General features: G+C 35.2%; 1 long non-coding RNA gene across 1 annotated transcript; it reads right to left on the minus strand.

The window, feature by feature from the left end:
- Window positions 1-2,648: 2,648 nt before the first annotated feature.
- Window positions 2,649-5,614, minus strand: LOC129261225 (uncharacterized). The gene is made up of 3 exons (XR_010293549.1): window positions 5,217-5,614; window positions 3,728-3,844; window positions 2,649-3,035 (listed from the first exon to the last, which is right to left on the minus strand). It is a non-coding gene; the product is annotated as an uncharacterized LOC129261225 (long non-coding RNA).
- Window positions 5,615-24,261: the final 18,647 nt, after the last annotated feature.

Raw genomic sequence — 24,261 nt, forward strand, 5'->3', positions numbered from 1 at the left:
CTTGGTTGCCACTTTGCCAACCTTGGGCATTTTTCAAAATTAGCCTAATTAGCATAATCATGTAATTAGCATACTTTGTATAATATGCTACTAATCTTAAACCAGAAAGACTGAAAACATACAAAATACATTTTTATTCTAATGGTTTCTATGACGAGAAATCAATTCATGACCTTAAGTTTTATTTTTGACTGAAGCAATCATCGTAATCAGCGTAATTAGCATAATGGACTAATTAGCATATGTGTTATATATATACCTTTTTGTGAATGAAATCACCAAAACATAGATAATACAGCTATTCTGTGGATTTCTCGTATGACGAGGAATTCATTTCTGACATTGATTTCCCTTTTCATGCAATGAAATTTACATAATTTGCATAATTAGCATAATTCATCAATTAACATATATGTGAAATATATATATATATGTATATAATATTATCTTGTCACTCTATTATCTAGAAAATCTGAAAATATAAATAATACAGCTCTTCTAAGATTTTGTATGACAAGGATTTCATTCATGTCACTATTTTCTCTTTCAAACAAATGTATTTTTAATTGTATTTGTAATGATTAAAAACATAATGAGCTGAATAACATATAGGCCTACACGTGCAATATATATATTTCTTTGCCACTGTATTGTCTAAAAAGTCTGAAAACAAGAATTTTACACCTCTGCTACGGTTCAGGACGAGGAAATCAATTACGAAACTCATTTATTGATCACAATGCATTGTACAGAATTCGTTGTCAAGAATTATCTAGAGAACCTGACAAAATGAATAATATATCGCTTCACACTTTTCTCTGATGAGGAATTCATTTATGACACTATTTTTTTTCCTTTATAGAGTTTATTTGTCATAGTTGATATAATTAACATAATTATTAAAAAACATTGCTTAAAAATCAAAACCATTGCCACAAATTCGCCATATTATACCTTATTCTGTTATTAATGTTTTCATGTTTCTAGATAATAGAGTGACAAAGAAATAAAATTTTACATGTAATTGGTGAATTATGCTAATTAGGTAACTTTCACTGCATAAAAAGGAAAATCATTGTCATAAATGAAATTCTTCTTCATAGAAAATCTCAGAGGAGCTGTATCATTCATGTTTTCAGGTGTTCTAGATCATATAGTGACAGAGAAATAATACATTGCACATGTATATCAATTGGTGAATAATGCTAGTTAAAAAAATTGCCCAACGTTGCCAAAGTGGCAACCAAGCTGAATTTACTTCAAAACCCATCTAGAACACAAATCGACAAAAAACTTGTTTTTCCAGGTGTGGAAGATTTCTCATATTCTCTTGTATATAAAGATTCCCCACTCCAATACATTTCGTTGACTTCTACTTTGTATTTGATTTGATTTTATTTTATTTCAGCATTTTTCCAACAGAAATTATTAACAAACATAATGTACAACATAAAAAAATAGTGATACATTACTTTTTACAAAAATGAATACAAATAATAATTCATTGGCAAAAATGTATATAGATAGTAGTTTGCAATATTATAAGTTGTACTTTGTTGAGTAGACAAAAAAATATGCTGGAGACCGCTACCATAGGCAGTGCTTGACTAGGGTAGCGGCCTCAAACGTAATAGCGAAATAAACAAAAAAGAAAACGAAGTCAAATACAAATCGGGCATTGACTTAAATAAATTATAAACATATATTATTAATACGATATTTACATGCAAGGACCTTGTATGCCTGATATTATGTGCACAGTTGACGTTTTTGCATGCGTTTGTGCATGTGCAAACGTGTGCGTGTGTGCAAATGTATATTTAAAATTGTGTGTGTATGTTGAGAGTGTGTGTGTGTGTGTGTGTCGATATATGAGGGCGTGGGGTAGTATTAATTAGGAATTATTGAATGGTTCCAGGATTACAGCTTGAAATGATAGAAACGTTTGATACTATGACTATACTTTTTTCAATACATGAATTTTTCTGATGTAACAGTTTATGTGATCAGATAGAAATTAAAAATTGACCAAGAAAATTGAAAATTGACCAAGACCCGAAGAACTCTTTTTATATATATTTATAAATTAATCAGAATTGTATTTGAGTATCATAAATTTTTTAAAGGATGATTTGAATGAGTTAAGAGAGGGACATTGTTTTAAGTATTGTGGTAAGGAATTTCAGGTAGGCCCGTTTCATAAAACATTTGCCGCAGCGGCAACTCCCATTTTCTGCGGCAAATCTGTGTTTCTGCGGCAAATCTCAAAACAGCGTCAAGTTTCCGTTTCATAAAACTTTGCCGCAGATACTTTCTGCGGCAAATGACAATTTCAGCGGCAATATTTGACGCAGCTCAAGGAGCTGCGTCAAATGACAATTTCTGCGGCAAATTTGACGCAGCTATTTGAGCTGTGTCAAATATTGCCGCAGAAACAGCTTTTTCATCAAAATACCAACAATTTTGAGGGCCTAAGAGCCATATTGGTCAATTTTTTTGTGATTTTGATTTGATAAATTGCTTTTTGTCATTCTAAATAGAAAATACATGTATTTTTACTCATTGACAAATAAAAAGTAGATATTTATTGAATCACCATTCATTCTTTTTAAAGTCAAATTTATTTCAATAAATAGATTCATAGGGAACATACATTGTGTTCCTGCAAATTTACACTTTCAAAAAAGCTTTTCTTTATCCTGTAAAAGAATGAACAAATGATGTCTCATTTTGTAAAAGATGTTTCCTCATTGGCTTTTGAGTTTCAATAAAATTCATTTCATAAGTGCTGTTGTTGCTGCTGCTGTTGGTTTTTGCTGATGTGTTTGTTGAAACTCTTGCTGAAGTTGTGGTTGCTGTTCCCGGAGTGGTTGTTGGACATCTTGATATTGTTGAGGTTGCCGGTGTGGTTTTTGCACCTCCTGCAGAAATTGTTTACGCTGCTGTTGTTGTTGCTGTTGGTCAATGCTGTCGTTACATCTCCTGTGTGGTTGATGCTGTTTTTGCTCCTGCTGCTGTTCATGTGATTGAAGTACCTGAAATAGAAATTAATTTATAATGCATATAAGCAAGATACCAAAGTTATTCCTAATTTCATTTTCATTGTTAACCCTTAATAGACTGGGGGGGGGGTGGAGGCATTTTTTGATACTTTGCAAGATTTATCAAAATGGACAAGATCCTCAGGCACCCCTTGGGATGATCTACCAGAATAGCCTCACCTAGTAAGGTGTATTTTGTACTCATTACATTCAGTTGATTTTGCATGAACTCAATTCATCAAATGAATGTTAAGGGTCTACCAGTAAAAAATTCTGTGAGCTTCTTCGGGTAATCTTTCTGAGTCATTTTACTCCTTTACTGACAAATTAATAATTAAAAACAAGATGAAGTGAATTTGACAGTAATTTGACATCTTAGATGGTAGTGGTGGGGGTCAATAATTATAGAAATGCAGAATATTCATGTACCAATTTGGCAAGAGAAAGCAAGTCACGCCAATAATTTATTAATATTAATAATCTACCAATGATTGATATTGGTTTGTTATTTTTGCAGCTGAAAAAAAAAGAATTCATCAACACCTCAAACTTAGAGTTTAATTCTAAAATTTGGACTGGATTCTTGGCAAAGAGCAATTCAAGAAGACAAAAATCATTCAAATTGTTATGATGTGACTTACTTTCTATGCCTAAGTGAATCAGAATTATAAATATGTTTAACTTACGGGTTAAATCACATTTCTAGGCTCTTTGTCTGGCTCTCCAAACCCTTCAGTCCTTGAATTTGGCATGGCTTTCTGATACTATCTTGTGTCTTTCTGGAAATGCGGACAAAGCCTCACCTGAAGGAATAAATTAAATTGAAATTTTCAAAAAATGTTTGGCACTGTAATTTTTTTTCTCACATGTATACATTGCATGAATATCAAAAGGAAATAAAAGGAAACATGGTTTGACTTCTAGCTTTTATCATGGGGGGGGGTAAAGTGGTCAAGATGGGTTAATAAACAAAAATGCAAACATGCAACAGTAAATAATATCAAAGGTATCTCTGGTTGAGAAATGTTACTTCATATGCTATGCAATTATTCCTCATAGTTTATCTTGCACACACATGTACACGTAGTGAGGATGGGTGAGGGAGAGAGAGAGAGAGAGCATTGTCATCATACATGCAAAAAGTATTAAATCCATCACTGGCAAATAGATGGGGGCCGTGCCCCCCCCCCCCCTCCAATGTTTCATGACCAAGAAAAAAAGAACGGGAAAGGGTTAAATAGTATACCATTTTCTGAATATTACGTCAAATAAAGTCAAAATCTTTCCAAAAATTCAATTTCTGTATTTAAAATTCCAACAATATTTAGCTCCCTTAAAATATTTGGCTCATTATGCCACTGAAATCCATTGTAAGAATTTTATGGATGCTTAATGTAAAATTAATCTAACCCTTATAAGACTGTCAGGGTATTTTGGAGGCAGGAAAGATGGGCGGAAGGGGGGTGGGGGCCCTCAAGATCTTGACCGTTAATTGCGCACTTGTGACAAAATGCAACATGCCTGTCACAGATGAAAAAAATGTAAATTTGAGTGTTCTAAAATTATTTAAATTTATTTCTTATTAACAAATTTTACTAATTCATGCATGAAATCAGAATTTGGCTGGAAATCTATAAACAAAGCCCTTGAGGTGTCATTTTTTTCAGACATATAAAAATTAATTGATATCAAATCCCTTTCATCTGTAGATTTGGGGGTTTTTTTTACTTTTTTTATATTGTTGACAAAATTTTGTGATCATAAGCAACATGAAATTAATTGATTTCAGTCAGTAAAAATAAATTTTAACCGGTATGATACAATTATGAATTTTGGCTAGAAATAGAATTTGCATTGGATTTGTTCATGAAATCACATTTTTAAGCAATTCTGACATGTACTTACATAACGTTGCATAATTTCACAACCGGGTACCCTGGTGTCACAAATTTGTCTGAAAACTCATGAAACTTGAAAAAAAAGTCATAAGACGCAACACCACGTTTCACATTGTGGATTTATCGTGAAAAAAATCCTGCCCCCCCCCCCCCCCACCGCTTTTTAGGGTTAAATCAGACTGCACATCATGATGGGTTTTACTGATATTCATTCTGCAACCCATATTTCAAAGACTATCCATCATTTTGTAATCATATATCTGACATTGATTTTTACCTGTGGCTGCATGTTAGTCTCTGTATTTCTACAACTGTGGCCAAATATTGTGCTACAAGTACACGTTCATCAGATTGGCCCCAGGCACTTTTCTTATTGTAGGAGACCAGCAAGCCCTGACTTTGAAGTTGCGGGTCTATCCTTCTCCAGCTGCAATAGCTGGTCAGTTGAGGACTTGGAGGCTTTGTGTCAGGAATGATCTTGGTAGTGGCGGTGGCAATGGCGATGGCAGAAGCAGACTTGGTGGTGGTGGTGGCATTCGCAGAACTGATGGTGGTGGCAGAAGTGGTGGACCATCATTGGTGGTGGTGACTGCAATTGCAGCGTTGGTGATGGTGGTATACGCCTCATCACAACAAACATTTGCTCTTGCTGCCACGCAGCTGGTCTCCGTCTATTATGTTTTAAGGAGAATAAACATAAAAACATTTGATTATAAACACATCAACTTCAGAGAACCAGTATATTGATTATAAAACTCGTAGATATAGCAGTCAAAGCGTAAATGAACTCGCACAGAAGAGTACATGTACCTTCATCTAATATAATTTTAGACCACCTTGAGGATGTTATGCTCAGAGCAAAGTTTTTATTTGACAACGGTCAGAGATGAACATGGATTTAAATGTCAGAATACAACTCTTATCATTGGTTGATCAATCGGACTGTAAAATACCCCCTACAGATTACGTTGACCAATTATTTCTTAACATATATGTCTTTGTTATCAAATATGGATAGTTGGAGCAATATTTATTTGATTGTTCTTTGGTTTTTATTCAATCATGTCCGTATCGGTGCGGAATACGTGCATGCACATGTACATTCACAGTGTGTGTCAATTATATAAATGTGCATCGTAACATTCAACAATCTTCATCCATATAATTGGGTTAAGTGCATAATTCATTTTTTCCCTTTAATTTGGGTGCAGCTATGGCGACCACGACTCTACCCCATTTGTCTGCCAACTATTACACGGACGAATCCTGGGCTGCGGCCCGCACAGCCGGCTGCAGTTGCCTGGGTTGGTCAAAATCTAACACAAAATCAGATTTTGTATAGAGTCTAACTTAGAACTAAGTTAAATCCTCTAAAAAAGTCCAAAATTTTTGCTCACTCACAGGCACAGCTTAAAAAAAAAACAATTTTGCCTTTTTAAAATGTCTGGCCACCAAACTTTTGAGACTCGCAAGCCACCCCCCCCCCCTAGAAACAAAAAAATCCCTCACAGTTACAGAGAACAATATTGTTTTTTGTCACCCCCCCCCCTAAGAAAAAAAAACATGCCCAAGCCAAGGCAAGGTCAAACATGAGCATGAACACCTATCGACAGACGCGACACCCATTCCAAATCCAATGCTTCTCAAGACTCGACTGTATTTTTGTCACCCACAACAACCCAAGCCACAAAAAAATCAAGGCACGCTCTCACACAACTGTTCACATATCACACTGACTTAAAGGGGAAGTTCACCCTGACAAAAAGTTTATTGTAAAAATAGCAGAAAAAATAATAAAAAATATTGCCGAAGGTTTGAGAAAAATTCATCAAATAATTAAAAAGTTATTAGAATTTCAATTATTTGATTTGTGACGTCATATGCGAGCAGCATTCCTACATAGCGAATGGTAAAAAGTCAACGAAATGTCATTTTCTCAGAAAATTGAAAATGGTTTTCTCTGTACCTTTTGTATATCAATAGACAAATCATTTCACACCCAATCATGAATAGAAAACAAAATTAAGTCATCAGGAACCATACAAAATTTGAAATTCATGCATTTTATATTACATAACACATGGGGCAGCTGCTCGTTTATGACGTCACAAATCCAAAACTTTGAACTCTAATAACTTTCTTACTCTTTAACGGATTTTCCTCAAACCTTCACTAATATTTTTTATTATTTTTTCTGCGATTTTTACAACAAAGCTTTCTTCAGGGTGAACTTCCCCTTTAATTCGGTAATTAAAGACTAAGGTCCGAAAGTCAGAATGAAAATCCAGTTAAAACCAATTAGGGCAAAACCAATTGAAAACCAGTTGCCAATTGGTTCCAGTTAAAAACCAATTGAAAACCAGTTGCCAATTGGTTCCAGTTAAAACCAATTGGGCAACTGGAACCAGTTGGCAATTGTTGTCAATTGGTTCCAGTTGTTCCAATTTCCCTATTAAAACCAATTGAATCCAATTGGAGGCAACTGGTTTCAATTGGTTCCAGTTGAAACCAATTGGAGGCAACTGGTTTCAACTGGAACCAGTTGAAACCAATTGGTTTCCAACTGGATCCAATTGGAACTTCCAGTTGGAACGAACTTAATTAGTTACAAATTAATTAGCATTTGCAGTAACTATTTCTCATGCCAACACAGAAGCAGTGTTATATGTCTATTAATACCAATGTAAAGGGCATTGATAAAATACAGACTTTCATGTATATATATTTATATGGAAGATCTTCAAATATATGTACTTTTATTTGATGTAATTTGGTAACAGTTAGTGGTGTACTAATTATCCTTTAATCTGTTTTAATTATAATATATAACATTTATGAACATGGTTTTCACTGCTAAGTATTCTAAATACTAATCTTTAAAAAGTGTGGTACTTGAAATTGTAAAGAATTAAATAGATACATTGTTAATGATGATTAATCTCATAAAACATTAATCTGTGCACACTGGCAAATAATATGCAAATTAACTGGTTTCAATTGGATCCAGTTGGGTAACTGGAAAATTTCCAATTGGAAACCAATTGGAAATAATTTCCAGTTACCCAACTGGTTCCAATTAGAATTCATTTCCAGTTACCCATCTTTCCAGTTAGAAGTCATCTCAGTTACCCAATTGGTACCAGTTAGGATTTCCAGTTACACAACTGAATGGTTCAAGTTAGGATTTCCAGTTACCCAACTGGTTCCAGTTAGAAATCATTTCCAGTTGGAAGTCATTTCCAGTTACCCAACTGGTTCCAGTTAGAAATCATTTCCAATTGGAAGTCATTTCCAGTTACCCAACTGGTTCCAGTTAGGATTTCCAGTTGCCCAACTGGTTCCAGTTGGGATTTCCAGTTACTCAACTGGTTCCAGTAAGAAATCATTTCCAATTGGAAGTCATTTCCAGTTACCCAACTGGTTCCAGTTAGGATTTCCAGTTGCCCAACTGGTTCCAGTTAGAAATCATTTCCAATTGGAAGTCATTTCCAGTTACCCAACTGGTTCCAGTTAGGATTTCCAGTTGCCCAACTGGTTCCAGTTGGGATTTCCAGTTACTCAACTGGTTCCAGTAAGAAATCATTTCCAATTGGAAGTCATTTCCAGTTACCCAACTGGTTCCAGTTAGGATTTCCAGTTGCCCAACTGGTTCCAGTTGGGATTTCCAGTTACTCAACTGGTTCCAGTTAGAAATCATTTCCAGTTGGAAGTCATTTCCAGTTACCCAACTGGTTCCAGTTAGGATTTCCAGTTGCCCAACTGGTTCCAGTTAGAAATCATTTCCAATTGGAAGTCATTTCCAGTTACCCAACTGGTTCCAGTTAGGATTTCCAGTTGCCCAACTGGTTCCAGTTGGGATTTCCAGTTACTCAACTGGTTCCAGTAAGAAATCATTTCCAATTGGAAGTCATTTCCAGTTACCCAACTGGTTCCAGTTAGGATTTCCAGTTGCCCAACTGGTTCCAGTTGGGATTTCCAGTTACTCAACTGGTTCCAGTTAGAAATCATTCCCAATTGGAAGTCATTTCCAGTTACCCAACTGGTTCCAGTTAGGATTTCCAGTTGCCCAACTGGTTTCAATTGGTTTCAACTGGAAATTGTTAAATTCCAGTTAAAACCAATTGAAACCAGTTGAAACCAATTGAAACCAATTGAAACCAGTTGGAAATCCAACTGGTTTCAATTGGATTTTGGTCCTGGGCGAGAAAAATCGGCACTGCCAGAGTCTTAACCGGCGCCGATCAAGGATAATCAGCGCCACCTAAATCTAAATCGGGGCCGGACAAGAATAATCAGCGCCATCTGGTTATAAATCGGCGCTGCCAGAGTCTTAACCGGCGCCGATCAAGAATAATCAGCTCCACCTAAATCTAAATCGGCGCCGGGCAAGAATAAACGGCGCCATCTGGTTATAAATCGGCGCCGGTAAAGAAAAATCGGCGCTGCCTAGCTGAATTCGTAACCGGCGCCGATCAAGGATAATCAGCGCCACCTATATCTAAATCGGGGCTGGTCAAGAATAATCAGCGCCATCTGGTTATAAATCGGTGCTGCCTGAGTCTTAACCGGCGCCGATCAAGAATAATCAGCTCCACCTAAATCTAAATCGGCGCCGGACTAGAATAATCAGCACCACCTGGTTAAAAATCGGCGCCAGTCAAGAATAATCGGCGCCTCCTGGTTCTAAATCGGCGCCAGTCAATTATGAATTGCCGCTGCCTGAATCTTACGTGACGTCGGTAAAAATAATCAGCACTACTTGTTCTAAATCGGCGCCTGTCAAGAATAATCAGCGTCCCCTGGTTCCAATAAATAGGCGCCTGTAGAATAATGAAGAAGGGCCTATTGCCAACCAAATCTAGATCGGCGCCGGTCAAGAATGATCAGCGGCACCTGGTTATACATTTTATTGCTGGATGGTCATAACAAAGCTTATCGCATGCCCTTACAGAGTGGACTGGGGCGGGGCAGTTGCCCACAGAATGACAGATGTCATGAAATCTTTAATTCATTAAAAAAATCCCAGAATCATACAAAAGCGTAGAGCAAATCCTTTAATTTTGATCTTATTTTCCAATGCTTTCTTCATAAAACACTATAGTAGCTGTCTTAAACTAAAGGCCATAGAGGTGGCACAATGTGGAATGTGTAAAGAAGAAAAGTGACTGACCTTATTAAATTAATAAAAAGAAGGTCAGTCACTTTTCTTCTTTCCACATTGTGCCACCTCTATGGCCTTTAGTTTAAGACAGCTACTATAGTGTTTTAAGAAGATGATTCGATATTTTAGCCCAAAACTTTGCTAAAACGCGTTGCTAGTACCGGGAGTGTATAATTACGCAACCAGTCGTATATTGAGATTGAGCTACACAACTCGTTCTTTATTTAAAATCGTGCTTAAATTATCCGCTTCTCGCTTCGCGCTCGCATCATTTCTGTAGCAAAACCCCATACTTTTCATGATCAAAAAGGTGAATAGAATGTCCCTTTTTCAGGACTAAACGTCAAAAGAACTCCCGCTTCGATTTGCAATAATCTTTTGCTGGATACAATCTTGTTCTTTATTAAAAATGTCCATTAAAATGTCTTTTTTTTTCAGATCGAAATATCAAAATTTTAAGCTCGCGCTTCGCGCTCGCATCTATTGTTTTTTTAGATACCCATCTTTAATCATTGGTACCAAAAATGCATAGAATATCAAGCTTTCTGGTCAGAATATAAAGATATTTCAGCTCGCACTCGGCACTCGCATTATCTGTGTAGTGAGATATGTATCCTCCTCATGAGTTACTACAAACAATCCTAAACAGGCACCTTTTTCCTGTTTTCAGGTCAGTATAATTAAAAAATTTCAGCTCGCGCTTCGCGCTCGCATTAATTTGTTGGTGAGATATGTGTTTCTATCTCATGAGTCATATATAAATATATATATATAAATATGCATATGTGTGTGTGTGTTTGTGTGAGTTTGTTCGTTTTGTGTGATATCGAGCGCATTTGGAAAGTTGATTCATGATTTTGCCCCCCAAATCTTAAAAAAAAGGATCGACGCCCCTGTGTATATATATATATATATAGTAAAAAAAACTTGTATCTCTATTAATATACAAAAGTATTGGCCTCATCGCAATAAAAGGGTTAAAACACGAGATTTTGAAATCGCACATAACATGCATAATTTGTGTTACTTTTTGCTTGTTTCTTTCTTTAATAAGTTTTTCAATCTCTCTCTATATATGTTTTAGAAAGATTATATGTTTAAATCGATGTATATTTCTGTTATAATGAGATATGTTTAAGTGGACTTCAGGGAATGGTCGTACGCAGCAAGGGGGAAGGGGGAGGGGCACATTCGCGATCTGCTGTTGTGAAAAACATTTTTTTTTCTTAACATTTCATGAAAACTATGAAAAATGTGCAAATGTGAGATGTGCACCAAATTTTCGAGTCTTGCCCCCCCCCGGAAATATTATCTGCGTGTGGTCATGCAAAATGGCATGACTGGAAATCCTACATTTTGAAAAGAGCATTTGACAGGGTCAGACTTTACCCCTTTTTCAACATTTTCTTTTATGGCGCCGGTGAAGTGCAAAAATATGTGCGCCGCTCGGCAGTGCGCCCCCCCCCCCCCCCCTTTCGCCAAAAGCTGGATCCGCCTATGTAAATATACCTGTTTGTAGAGTGTGAATATCCTGTATTTTAAGTGCATTTAAACGCTGAAATAGAGGTTCTGTGTGGGAAAAATATTGTGAATGAGTAACGTTTCGAATTGCTCGTTTTTGAAGAAGTAGAAGAGAGTTTATATTCGCTATACTACAGTTACCCCATACAATATTGCAATACATCATATGTGGAAGTACTAGGGAGTTATATAGAACCAATAATGACTTTTCAGAAAGAAAGTCTTTTAATTTGTAAATTATTCCTATGTTTCTTGATATAGATGTATGTACATTGTGTATGTGTTCATTCCACGTTAGATTGGAGTCAATTGTTACTCCCAAGAATTTGGTAGAGTGCTTTTCAGTAAGAGGTAAACCGTCAATAATTGGGAGCTGGTAAGTGTGGATTAGCTTCTCGAAAGTGTATAAAATTTGTTTTGCTTATGTTAAGTGAAAGTTTGTTTGTTTTAAACCATTGGGATATTTTAGAGAGTTCTGAATTAATATGAGTTAGAAAATCTAAATTAGCATGGGAATAGAAAATACTGGTATCGTCGGCAAAAATAATGAAATTTAGAATTGGGGATGAATTTACGATATCATTAATATAGATAATAAAAGTAGGGGTCCCAGAATTGATCCCTGTGGTACGCCGCACTTGATATTTTGTTTTTGTGAGTTTTGAGATTGGAAATGTACGTATTGTTGTCGATTATATAAATAGTCTTCAAACCAGGATAATGCTTGTCCCCTTATTCCATATGATTTTAATTTATGAATTAATATTTTGTGGTCGATTGTATCGAAAGCTTTCGAAAGATCCATGTAAATTCCAATCAAATGTTCCTTTCTAGTGAAAGCTTCAATAATTTTGTCGTACATATATAATAAGGCATAATCTGTTTAGTGTCCTTCTCTAAAACCGAACTAATTAGGAATAAAAATATCATTGTTTTTTCAGAAAAGTAAAGAGTCGTTTATATATAATTTTTTCAATAATTTTAGAGACTGATGGTAGTAAAGATATGGGCCTGTAATTGCTGATTAAGGAGGAATCTTCTTTTTTATAAATTGGTATTACTTTTGCGAGTTTCAGGGAATCCGGGCATTTGCCTGTCGAAAGAGAGAGATTAAATATATTGGATAGTGGATGAGCAATGTAATTAATAATTTGTTTCAGCAAATAAACGCTAATTCCGTCATGCCCACAAGACTTGCTAGATTTCAGTTGTTGAACAATACTAATATTTTAAGTTCATTAGTTGGTCTTAAAAAGAGTGAGTTTTCACATGCTGGAGATAGGAATTTAATTAAAAGTGAATCATTAACATGAATGTTTGCGGCCAGATTGGGACCTACATTAGTGAAATAATCATTAAATGCATTTGAAATTGTTTCTGGGTTAGTAATTTCTTGACCGTCAACATTAAAACTATTTGCAATATCATGTTTTTTCTTACCTAAGAGATCGTTGACAGTTTTCCATAAAAAGTAACATTATTTCCGTTTTCCTCTATATTTTTTTAATAGTACAGTTTTCGAGATAGACGAATAATGGATGTCAATTTATTTTTTATATTTGTCAAATTTTTCCTTACATTGAGTTTTTAGAGCTTGCTTATAGAGTTTATTCCGTTTTGATATTGATCGTTTAATGCCCTTTGTGATCCATGGCTGTTTATTCTTTTTAAGGACCTTATCTTTTACAAGAGGTATGTTTTTGTTATAATTATGTAAGAGTTTTTTAATAAATATTTCATAAGCAACATCAGCGTTAGTTTCGTTCAAAACTTAATTCCAATCTTCTTCAGCTAAATCAGTTTTTAGTGCATCGATGTTGCGTTGGGTTTCTTTTCTGTGCATTTCTTTTTTGTTTTTATTTGTATGTTGTTGAATTTTAGCTTGATTAGAAATAACAAATATAGGTAAATGGTCCGAAATGTCAGAATAAATTATGCCATTTAGGAAGTTTTTGTTAGTTACATTGGAAATGATTGTCAATGAGGGTTTTAGACGTACTTGATATTCGTGTCGGATTATTAATGTGCGGGTGGAAAGAGTATGAAAGCAATGAGCTAGTAAATTTTAGAGTGTAATTATTGTCAGTATTAATAAGATTAATGTTATAATCTCCCATTATGTAAATTTCTTTATTTTCCCGAGAAATAAAATTAAGACATTGATCGAGCTTATCTAAAACCAAATCAATGTTACCATTGGGGGACTGTACACATTACCTACGATTATGTTTTTATTTTTACTGTTTAAGATTTCAATGAAAATATCCTCCGTGCCTTGGATATGTATATCTGTCCTTACTTTAAAATTTATATCATTGCGCGTGTACAAGGCAACGCCACTCCCTTTACCATGCTCACGGTCAGAACGAATCATATGATAATTATCAATGTTAAATAGAGGTGGTGAGCTTTTGTGTAGCCAAGTTTCTGATATACCGATGATAGAAAAGGGGTAATTGTTAATATCGGAAAGAAGTAATTCAATAGAATCAAATGATTTATTTAAACTTCTAGCGTTTATGTGAAGAAGACCTAAAGAATGACAAGACAAAATATGATTTTGAACACTAGCAATGCTGTTAAAGGATGTGTTGGTTTCAGTTGTAATAAAAGAATCATTCGGTGAAACGTTGAATTTATTATTAAAATCTTCTGTTGTGAAGTATTTACTTTCTGAGTCTATCAAGTCTAATTGGTCATGCATGCTTTCGTCAAGGGGAATCATTTAGACTTTTTGAATGAAACCGTATTGTGGATGAAGAACTGTGTTGTGAATAGGTAGGTGTGTGTGTGTGTGTGCGCACACGCACACGCAACACACGTGTATTGTGTATATGTTGTGGTTGGCAGAGTGTGACGGGTTGTGCGAGTGCGGGAGTGAATGTGTGTGCGCACGGGTAATAATAGGGGAACATACTAGCATGAAGTGACATAATGCATGACATGAAAAACAAGCTTTTTTGTATTTTTTTGTATTAACAAAAAACCATAAAAGATAATGAATGGTCTGAGATTTTGTAAAGACAGTCCATTGAAGTAGCAAAGACACACTGAGAAAAGCTTTTTGTCGTTAGTTTTTTTTTCCAAACCTGCTGGCACCGAAACGTCGAACCATAAATGAAGTCATTGAAAGGACAGTGCTTGGTGATTTGGGTATCGAAGGGGGTCTCTCCCGGTCTCTCCCCATACACTTATTGTTACATACACTGAAGCAGTCCTATAAAGCTTATATAGTGATATTGATATATATATATAGTGAAACAATTGAAAATGAGAGTGTAATAGATGCGTAGCTTCACTCAAGGTCCCTCAGAGCTGTCCTCCATTCTGAATCAAAGGTTGAAAAATGCCTCCATCGGAAATCGAACCCGGGTCCCTAGACCACGGATGCGGGCCAGCAGTTAGGCGAGACCGAGTTCAATTAACCGGCAGGCAAATTTCCAACTTGACTATTGATTCTTTGTCTTAATTGTTTTGGTGCAGATGAGTTTAATAAAGGAGGTTTCAAATGAGATGGAGTAACAGCAAATAAAATATCTTTGAACAAGGTTAAAAACCGCCAGCGGAAAGTATGTCAGGCATGCACTTTGCTCAACATCTCTTGCAATTGTGTTGACAAAATAATGATTCCCGCATGACTCCGCAGCTATAGGTTATACATAAAGGGAAATATGCTTTTGTGATGATAATTACTTTTTCGCCGCCTCTTGGTCTGGTTATATGTGTAGTACATAATTCGGAGGCATGCGAAAATAAACTATGCAATATGTCCTGAAATATAACTCAAATTTGCTCGACTGGGCACGTGCGGGCACTCATCTGGCATATACAGTAATGAATAACAATATTCCACCGACCACATTTGAAATTTTCATTCTCCGCAAACGATCGGAAAAGTGTTAAAATCTGGTCTCAGTAAAGGTCAAATTCTTCCTTTTTTCACTAAATAAAGTTTAATTGATATAATCTGGACAAATATCTCGTCGTAATAGTGCTTGGTTATTGATGTTTTGTCATGCATTCAAATTTCAGTTTGCTTATTAATATGAAAAATGGAAAATTGATACAAATGAATATTCGTAAAATTTCACCCCTCGGATTTCTTCACTGAAACTGGCGGCTTCGAAGGCGGACATCAAAAAGGTCCTTATTGCCGTTCTTTATTTTTGTGTTTCTTTAGAAATGAACAGCTGCTTGAATAAATTTGTTGCCTGTTGGAACTCCAGTCATAGAATCTTCTTGGTTTAATGGACAATGAGAAACCGCGTGCCGAAGTTGGATCCCGCCTAAGTGGTCTAATGGTTAAAATGGTTAAGGAATTGGCGTTCAGAGCCAGGGACCCGGGTTTAATTCCCGGCGGAGGCATTTTTTAAATCTTTGATTCAGAAAGGATGGCAGCTCTGAAGGACCTTGAGTTAAGCTACGCATCTATTGTTCTCTCATTTTCATTCGTTTTACTGCATATTATTTACAAGAGAGATGCAACAACTTGTTTGCATTCATTTTTCACATATATATATATATATATATATATATATATATATATATATATAAATGTATATATGTGTGTGTGTGTGTGTGTGTTTGTGTGTGTGGGGTGTGGGTGCGGTGTCGTCTGTGTTATGTGAGGATGGGTGTATGGGGGTGTGGGTTTGTATAAATATAAAGAGCTATAGAATTATGACAAAATTTAAGGGAACATATTAAAAAAGCGGTGAATTTTGATTGGTGGCTTTGCGAGCTCACTATTTTTCTGAAACCATCGGTCGAAAACAATATCATTTCTGGCTCATAACGCCACTGGTCAAAAGAAGACTGACCGACGAGATTCGTAAACATGTTCCACTCCGTCGATTAACAAAAGCTACTTAGCATTTCCAGCCTGGATTATTCCTTAATATAATTCGATGTCTAGTACCCTGTATCACGTCATGCTTGAAATCTAAAATCAAATACTGATAAGCTAGTAATTGACGTTTTTATTTCATTTTAAGTAAAATCCTAATGCCAACGTTTTATCAAGAAGTATAGGATTGTGAAACTTTTGGTTACATAACGCCACTGGTCAAAAGAAGACTGACCGATGAGATTCGTAAACATGTTCCACACCGTCGATTAACACAAGCTACTTAGCATTTCCAGCCTGGATTATTCCTTAAAGGGATGGTCCGGGCTGAAAATATTTATATCTTAATACATAGAGTAGAATTCACTGAGCAAAATGCCGAAAATTTCATCAAAATCGGATAACAAATAATAAAGTTATTGAAGTTTAAAGTTTAGCAATATTTTGTGAAAACAGTCGTCATGAATATTCATGAGGTGGGCTGATGATGTCACATCTCCACTTTCCGTTTTCTTATATTATTACATAAAATCATAATTTTTTCATTATTTCATACTTGTGTGAATAATATGTCTCCCTTATAATGAAATAAGTTGCAGCAATAAATATCTAATGCACTAAATCAGTTGTCATTCCAATTTTTCTACTTCTTGGAGGAAAAAATTTGAATAAACCTCGTTTCATATAAGAATCTTTCATGTCACTATATGAAATTTTCGCTCGCGCTTCGCGCTCGCTTTGCTTTATTGATATATTGTTCAATATTGAGTTTCAGTATCAAGTTTGGAAGTCAATATACAAAACATATTTCATCTCGGAAATCGAAATTTCAATATTTTGTGTGATTTTACAAACTGATTTTTAAAAAGTGCTGTGTAAAAAATGTCAGTTTTATGGTCTAGATATTAATATTTTCTGCTCGCGCTGCGCACTCGCATATTTTGATTTATCAGGTACCAATTATTTTAGTGTAATCCATAAACATTTTAAAATATCCCTTTTCAGGTCTGATTGTCAAAACGTATCAGCTAGCGCTGCACGCTCGCATTTTGATTGGCGAGTTATATATGTCTCAATATTGATTATACAACAAACTACTTAATAGATACATGCACGTACAAAAGCTGAAGGGGTCAAATTACAAATTCATGAACTACAATATATTTACAAAGTAAATTTAAACAAATATTATGATAAATATCACAACTTAGTCTTCTTAAAAGCTTTACCTCTATACATCATGTGTTATGGAAGGTAATGGGAAGGACAGGAGAGAGAGGGAGAGAGAGAGAGAGAGAGAGAGAGAGAGAAATGTGATGAGAGATGGTGTGGTACTAGAAAATAAAATGAGAAAATTATCAGTGAGGTAAAAAGAAAAGGTGAAAGTGGAGAAGGCGTTTGAAGAGAGTGAAGCGTATCATTATGTCATAAACTGTATTACAAATTAATGAAACACAGATGTGAGTACATCGGAACGTTTTCATGGTTTTGTGAGCATAAGGTAGACTTAAAGGGATGGTCCGGTCTGAAAATGTCTATATCTAAATAAATAGAGTAAAATTCACAAAGCAAAATGCTAAAAAATTTCATCAAAATCGGATAACAAATAACGAAGTTATTGAATTTTAAAGTTTATCAATATTTTGTGAAAACAGTTAAATGCTCATCGTCATGACTATTCATTAGGTGGGCTGATGATGTCACATCCCCACTTTCCTTTTTCTTATGTTATTACATGAAATCATGAATGTTTCATTTTTTCATACATGCGTAAATGATGTGTCTCCATTATGATGAAATAAGTTGCGGCAATAAATAGCTAATGCACTTAATCAGTTGTCAATCCAGTTGTTTTAGTTCTTGGTAGAAAATTTTTGAATAAACCTAATTTCTATAATAAAATACAAAAGAACAAGTGGGGATATGACATCATCAGCCCACCTAATAAATATTCATAAAGACATGCCTATAGAACTGTTTCACTGGAATAATGCAAATCTTTAAAATTCAATAACTTCGTATTTGTTATCCAATTTTGATCAAATTTTTCAGCATTTTGCTCTGAGAATTTTACTCCATTTATTTAGATATAAATATTTCCAGCCTGGAGCATCCCTTTAAAGTTTAGACTAGTTTCCATAGTTACTGCATTGCTTAATAGTCCTACCGATGCACGAACAAACCGGTGTACCCTGGAGGTGACAATGACCCTTATTATTGCTTGATTTTAAATTCAAGTTATCGCTATACTTTTTGGAGGAAAGTTAATTCTGTTCAGGACAAGAAATATACATGGTAGAATTATAATTACAGGAATAAAAGAATAGAACAATGACCAATTGACTTCGAATATTCAGTAAATAAAAACGAAATATAAAGTTATAGTGGTGATTGTTACGATTATTCTGATCATTATTATATTAGTTTCATAAGAGGCATCCTGTACATGTATAAATTATGATATCATTACCTCACATTTACAGCCAGCGCCTGTATTATGATTTTTTTTTTGCCTAGACAACATGCGCGTTACCATGAACACGACAATCATGAATTTGATTTTTTTTTTTTTTTGAATGTATTTTTCCTCTCTTGTTTTCATTTATAATTCATAATAATACATACATAAAGAATAATCATAATTCGCAATAATATATACATATATGATGAACAAAGAATAATTAGATTAAAATGTCAGTTTGATAAGGTGAACTTGTATATATAATTAACAAAGTATTCAATAACTAGACAAGTACAATAAGTTAGAGAGGAGGTTTCTACGAAAAAAAAAATACAAAAGAGGAGGAACCTAAGTCAAAAGCAGGGCTTGTATTTCTTAGGTCCCTAAAAATATGAATAAAATGTATAACAATTTTTTTTTCGTAAATTAAAACGCATAATTTGCCCAACGCTGTTTGGACTGACTATACCATGTATACATAAATTCAATAAATACCCAGTGGGAATATATTAAGCTGGTGTAAAATAGTAAATGAAAGAAAATGAGAGAGGGAGAGGGGGACAAAAGAAAAAAAAGAAAGTCAATCAATGTTGAGGTGAAATGTATTTGGAAAGCAATGTGTTTTTCAATTTTTGTTTAAGGGTATGCAAGCTTTGAGGTACTCTAAGCTGCCATCTATTAAATTCCTGAATTTAGTAGTGCCAATAAATGTAAATATTTTGTTTGCAAAAAATGTTCTTGTTAATGGAATGTGAAAAGAGTCTGAATGTCTTGTTGGGTACTTATGTATTTAGCTGTTTTTAGTGAATAAATTTGAAAGAAAATGTTTGCCAATTCTTTTGCATTATATTTGAACAAAAATTGTCCTAGTTGAAAGTAAAAAAATATTAGATTAGTGTGAGAAAAAAAACCTTCTTTTGAAATAATACGGACAATTTTCTTTTGAAGAAAGTAAAGTCTGTCAAGATAAACTTTGGAAGCGGTTCCCCAGTCAAGAAAGGGTCATAGGCGGCGGAATCGGGGGGGGGGGGGGAATTTGAGGTGGGGGCCGGTCCCCCCCCCCCTAAATTTTTAGTTGATGACCTTTTTTTTTTTTTTTTTTTTTTTTTTTTGCTTGTCAAATTTTATATTTGTGTCCATCACTAAATTTCAGGTGGACCCCCCCTAAATTTTTTGGCTTCCGCCGCCAATGGAAAGGTAGAACTAAAGTGGAATATAACAATAATCATGTTAATAGAGTTGAAGATGGGAAGCAATATCTTAATTTGTTGATTGTTACGATATTTCTGGAAATAGTTTTGCATTATGCTGTCAATGTGAAATTTCCAAGATAATTTTTTCATCTTTAGTAATTCCTAAGAATTTAGTGAAGGTTACTTTCTCAAGAATGGTATCATCAATGATTAAGTCGCCGGGAAGATTGCTAATAGAATCCTAAATAACATAATGTTTGGTATTGAATGCATCAATCAATCATGCAACAATCATTCTTCGTTTATCCTGTATCCCTGGAGAATACTTGTTACGACGACAATTTGGAATTAGGCTTTCATTTTCATGAACTTTGTTGGAATTATTACCTCATCCATGTCGTCAAGATGTCCTATGTAATGTATATATATGAACTCATACAAGGTATACCCAGGTGTTGTGTGTCCAGACAATCAATTTTAAACGGCCATTTGGAAAAGTTATCAAGCAAAATCTCATCAATTTTTAGTACAAAATGTTTGGCAATATTATAGAGAACAAACTTAAAACAAAATTACAACTATTGAAATAATTTTTATTGTGTAATACAAAAAACAATAAGGAAGGCTTCAAAATTTTTAAATGTCCGGACACCCCCCCCCCATCCTACAGGAGAATGCATACACACGTAAAAATTCCAATTTTATCTAGTTTTAAATCTCTTTCCAGACCTCCAAATTCTTATATTCATCCTATTCACTTCTCTCGTCAATTTCTCTCTCCAATAAAACTACCCCTATCTATTTCATATTAAGTTATAAGCCCCCTTTCAATCCTCTTTCTGCCACACCCTCACTTATGCACACGCACACAATCACACTAATGTATAAATGGGGGTGTGATGGCACTTGTCCCCATCTCCTCCAAAATGATTTAATTATATATTTTTTTAAAGTTCAGCGAAGAGGAAAAACGGGATAGCAAAGCCAAAAAGGTGAGATATTTTTATATTACGTCAAAATCTATGACAAACTGAAATTGTTTCTATTTTGAAGAGGTAAGAAAAAAAATCCTGCTCGCTTTTCTCGCTTGCAAATTTTAAGAAAATATTGTCCCATAGCCATGTTCCGCACACCTCAAAATGTTTATCATTACGTCATCACACACACACTCTTCATTCACCAAGCCACACCCATAGACGTGTATGCTATATTGTCCACGGTCTAATCAGCTTTAACAATAGACCAGTTCGTAGTTACTTCCGGGACAATTTTGGTCAAATGACCTTTCATTTCTTTCAAAGCAAGATATTATGTATGCATGCTTTACATAGCGGGATGAAGAAATTGACTAGAATAGCACATCAATGAATACTATGAAGAATTTGTTGCATTTCTACTTTGAATGCATACTAGAGGATGTTGTACAATGTACTTGGCAAACTGTGAAATATACCAGTCATTCGTTGACGCATTTTTTGTGGATGTGAATGAAAAACACAATTCAAAAGAATATATGAATAATCAAGACATCGAATTTGGTGCTTATCTCATTAAATTTTAAACCACCATGTCACTTTAGTACAAATGACCTTCCTCTGATCATGCGCAAAATCTTCTGATCATGCGCAGAATGGAACTACGAATTGGCTTTATAAGCGATTAATCGGGTCCTGGATAACCGGCCTGGCTTTCTTCCTACCCACTGATCCAAATCACCGTTTGCTGATCAGAGCTTCAAGTTATACTGCCGTAGTTGGCGGTATCTTATAATGTGTTAAATTCAAATCTCATACAGTACGCATTATAAACACAGAATTATATTTCTCATCCTCTGTTTCTTTTAATAATTATCTAATCATGAAATAAAATTATTTAAAAAATTAATTGCTTACGATAATTGCCTATTTTGCCTCCTCAAGATGGTTTGTTCATGGGTGGATCCAAGATTTTCCAAGGGGGGGGGGGGCATTTTTGTACAGAAAAACAATAACAAGCCCCCCCCCCCCCAAAAAAAAAAAATAAATAAATAAATAAATAAATAAATAAAAAATAGTCCTCGTTTCCAATTAATGGCGATTTATGTCATGAAAAATTTGACAAGCAAAAAAAAAAGGTCTTCACTTGCGTATTTCCTAAGCACTACATCCTGACTTATGGATCCTGCTGAGTATCGTCGTAGAAGTAGAAGTAGAAGTGCACGGCAAATTCATCTTTATTTAATATGGCTCTCAAGGGGGAGGGGGGTCGGGTGTGCCCTTCCTGGATCCGCCAATGTTTTTTTTTTAATGTAATAATCATGACATCATTTTCTTCACGCCGTTACGCCTTTAAAAATCTTAACACAATATGACCTTGTAATCTAAAGATTCAGATTCATATGGATAAATTGTATTTTTTTATGCTGATCAGGCCACCCTGTTTTAATTTTCGAGAATAGATTAAAAATTACATTAAAATTAAAACTAATCATTCGTAGGCACAGGTCGCATTGGGCCCTTGATAAAATATTGTTAAATTAGTTGCCAACTAATGTCGTTGGCCATAATTGCTGTACGCGTAACTGAATACTGTGATTATAAATCCTCTACCTAGGGATTAATCTTGGTTCGAATATACACGTTTTTATAAAAAAAATCATTTTTTTATTTATTTTGCCGTTGCTTTGCAGATTTAGATGTATGGTCACACGCGCCTAAGCTGTTTTAATAGGAGTACTATCTTTTCATAATCAACTTCCCGCATGTTTAGCGGTAAATGATGGTGGGGATAGAGAATCAATAGAAATTGACAGATAAAATCACAAAATGTCACTAAATTACACTAAAAATACGCACCAGCCTTCTATTTCAATCTTTAAAAAAAAAAAAAATCCCTCCAATTTAGCCCGGTCGCTCCGATCCCTCGCCTTTAGACACTTTCTGTTTATTTTTCCCCCATCCCCACCCCTTTCCGAAAAATATGTTCAAATTCCATTCTTGTGGGAAATTGATCTCTTTCTCTATTCCTTACTCCATCCTTCTATCGAATAATGTTGAAGCTGCATGCTAGAATTCAATGCAATCTCTATGCAAATGTTATGTTGCGCCCTCTCCCGGCACAAGAGACCAGTTGATTTGGGCTCTTTGAGGTTCGAGGAAGCTTTGAAAATTTAAATCGCACCTCTATTCATTCCCTTCTGATATTCGATATCTCATTAGGATCTCATTAATACATTGGTCACATTTGCTCTACGGCGGCCGTACGGCGGCCGTAGATACCTGAATTCGAGAAATTTTTGCGGCGGCCGCAGAAAATCTGCGGTGGCCGCAGGGTCGACGTACGGCGGATTCCTACTTTTTACAGGCCGTAGGGGTGGCCGCATAATTTTAACGCGGAGTTATAACATTTTTTCTTTTCTACGCTCGCCGTAGAAATTAGACTAGCCGTAGAACGGTCTACGGCGGCCGTACGTCGAGCGTACGGTGGCCGTGCGGCTGCCCTCGTGTTTTTCTTCCCTCCTTTCCCCTTCTCCTTTTGTGTTATCTGCTCGGGAGCCACCAGGCGCGTATTTAGAATTTTGCACCTCGGGGCCCTACCTATAATTTTGGCCCATATGCATGTGTACTTTTCAAAAAAATGTCGACCCCTCCTCGTCAGGCAAACAGGTGCCTTAAATGCATGTTGAATTATCTTATTTCATAATCACATGAAAAAGGGCAACTGCAGACCACTTTTTTAATGATGACTTGATAAAAAGTAATCTATCCATGAATATGATGTAATACCACTTTTTTTAAAGAACAAATGTGACCAGGAAGCACAGATATTGCCCTATCACCAGCGGCTAACTGGGGTAAAATATGACGTGATTATCATTATTATTAGTATTATCATGGGGAGTTAAATGCTGATTTTTGTTGTTTCCTAGGGTGTAGTTCTTACTTAAGACTAAAGCGTTTATTAACATCTTAACTTTATTCATACAAACAAGTTAACATGGTTAAGGGAGATTTATTTCATAAGTCCAAATAAATAACGCGAACGCGATTTTTGATAGCTTGTGTATAGACCTGAAAATAGAATATTCTGAGAAGTTTTGTAAGCATGAGCAGGATGGGTATCTCTCTATCTGTCAGGGCGAGCTGAAAATTGTCTATATTC

This window comes from Lytechinus pictus, chromosome 5 (assembly GCF_037042905.1).
Source record: "Lytechinus pictus isolate F3 Inbred chromosome 5, Lp3.0, whole genome shotgun sequence".
NCBI classification, from domain to species: domain Eukaryota; kingdom Metazoa; phylum Echinodermata; class Echinoidea; order Temnopleuroida; family Toxopneustidae; genus Lytechinus; species Lytechinus pictus.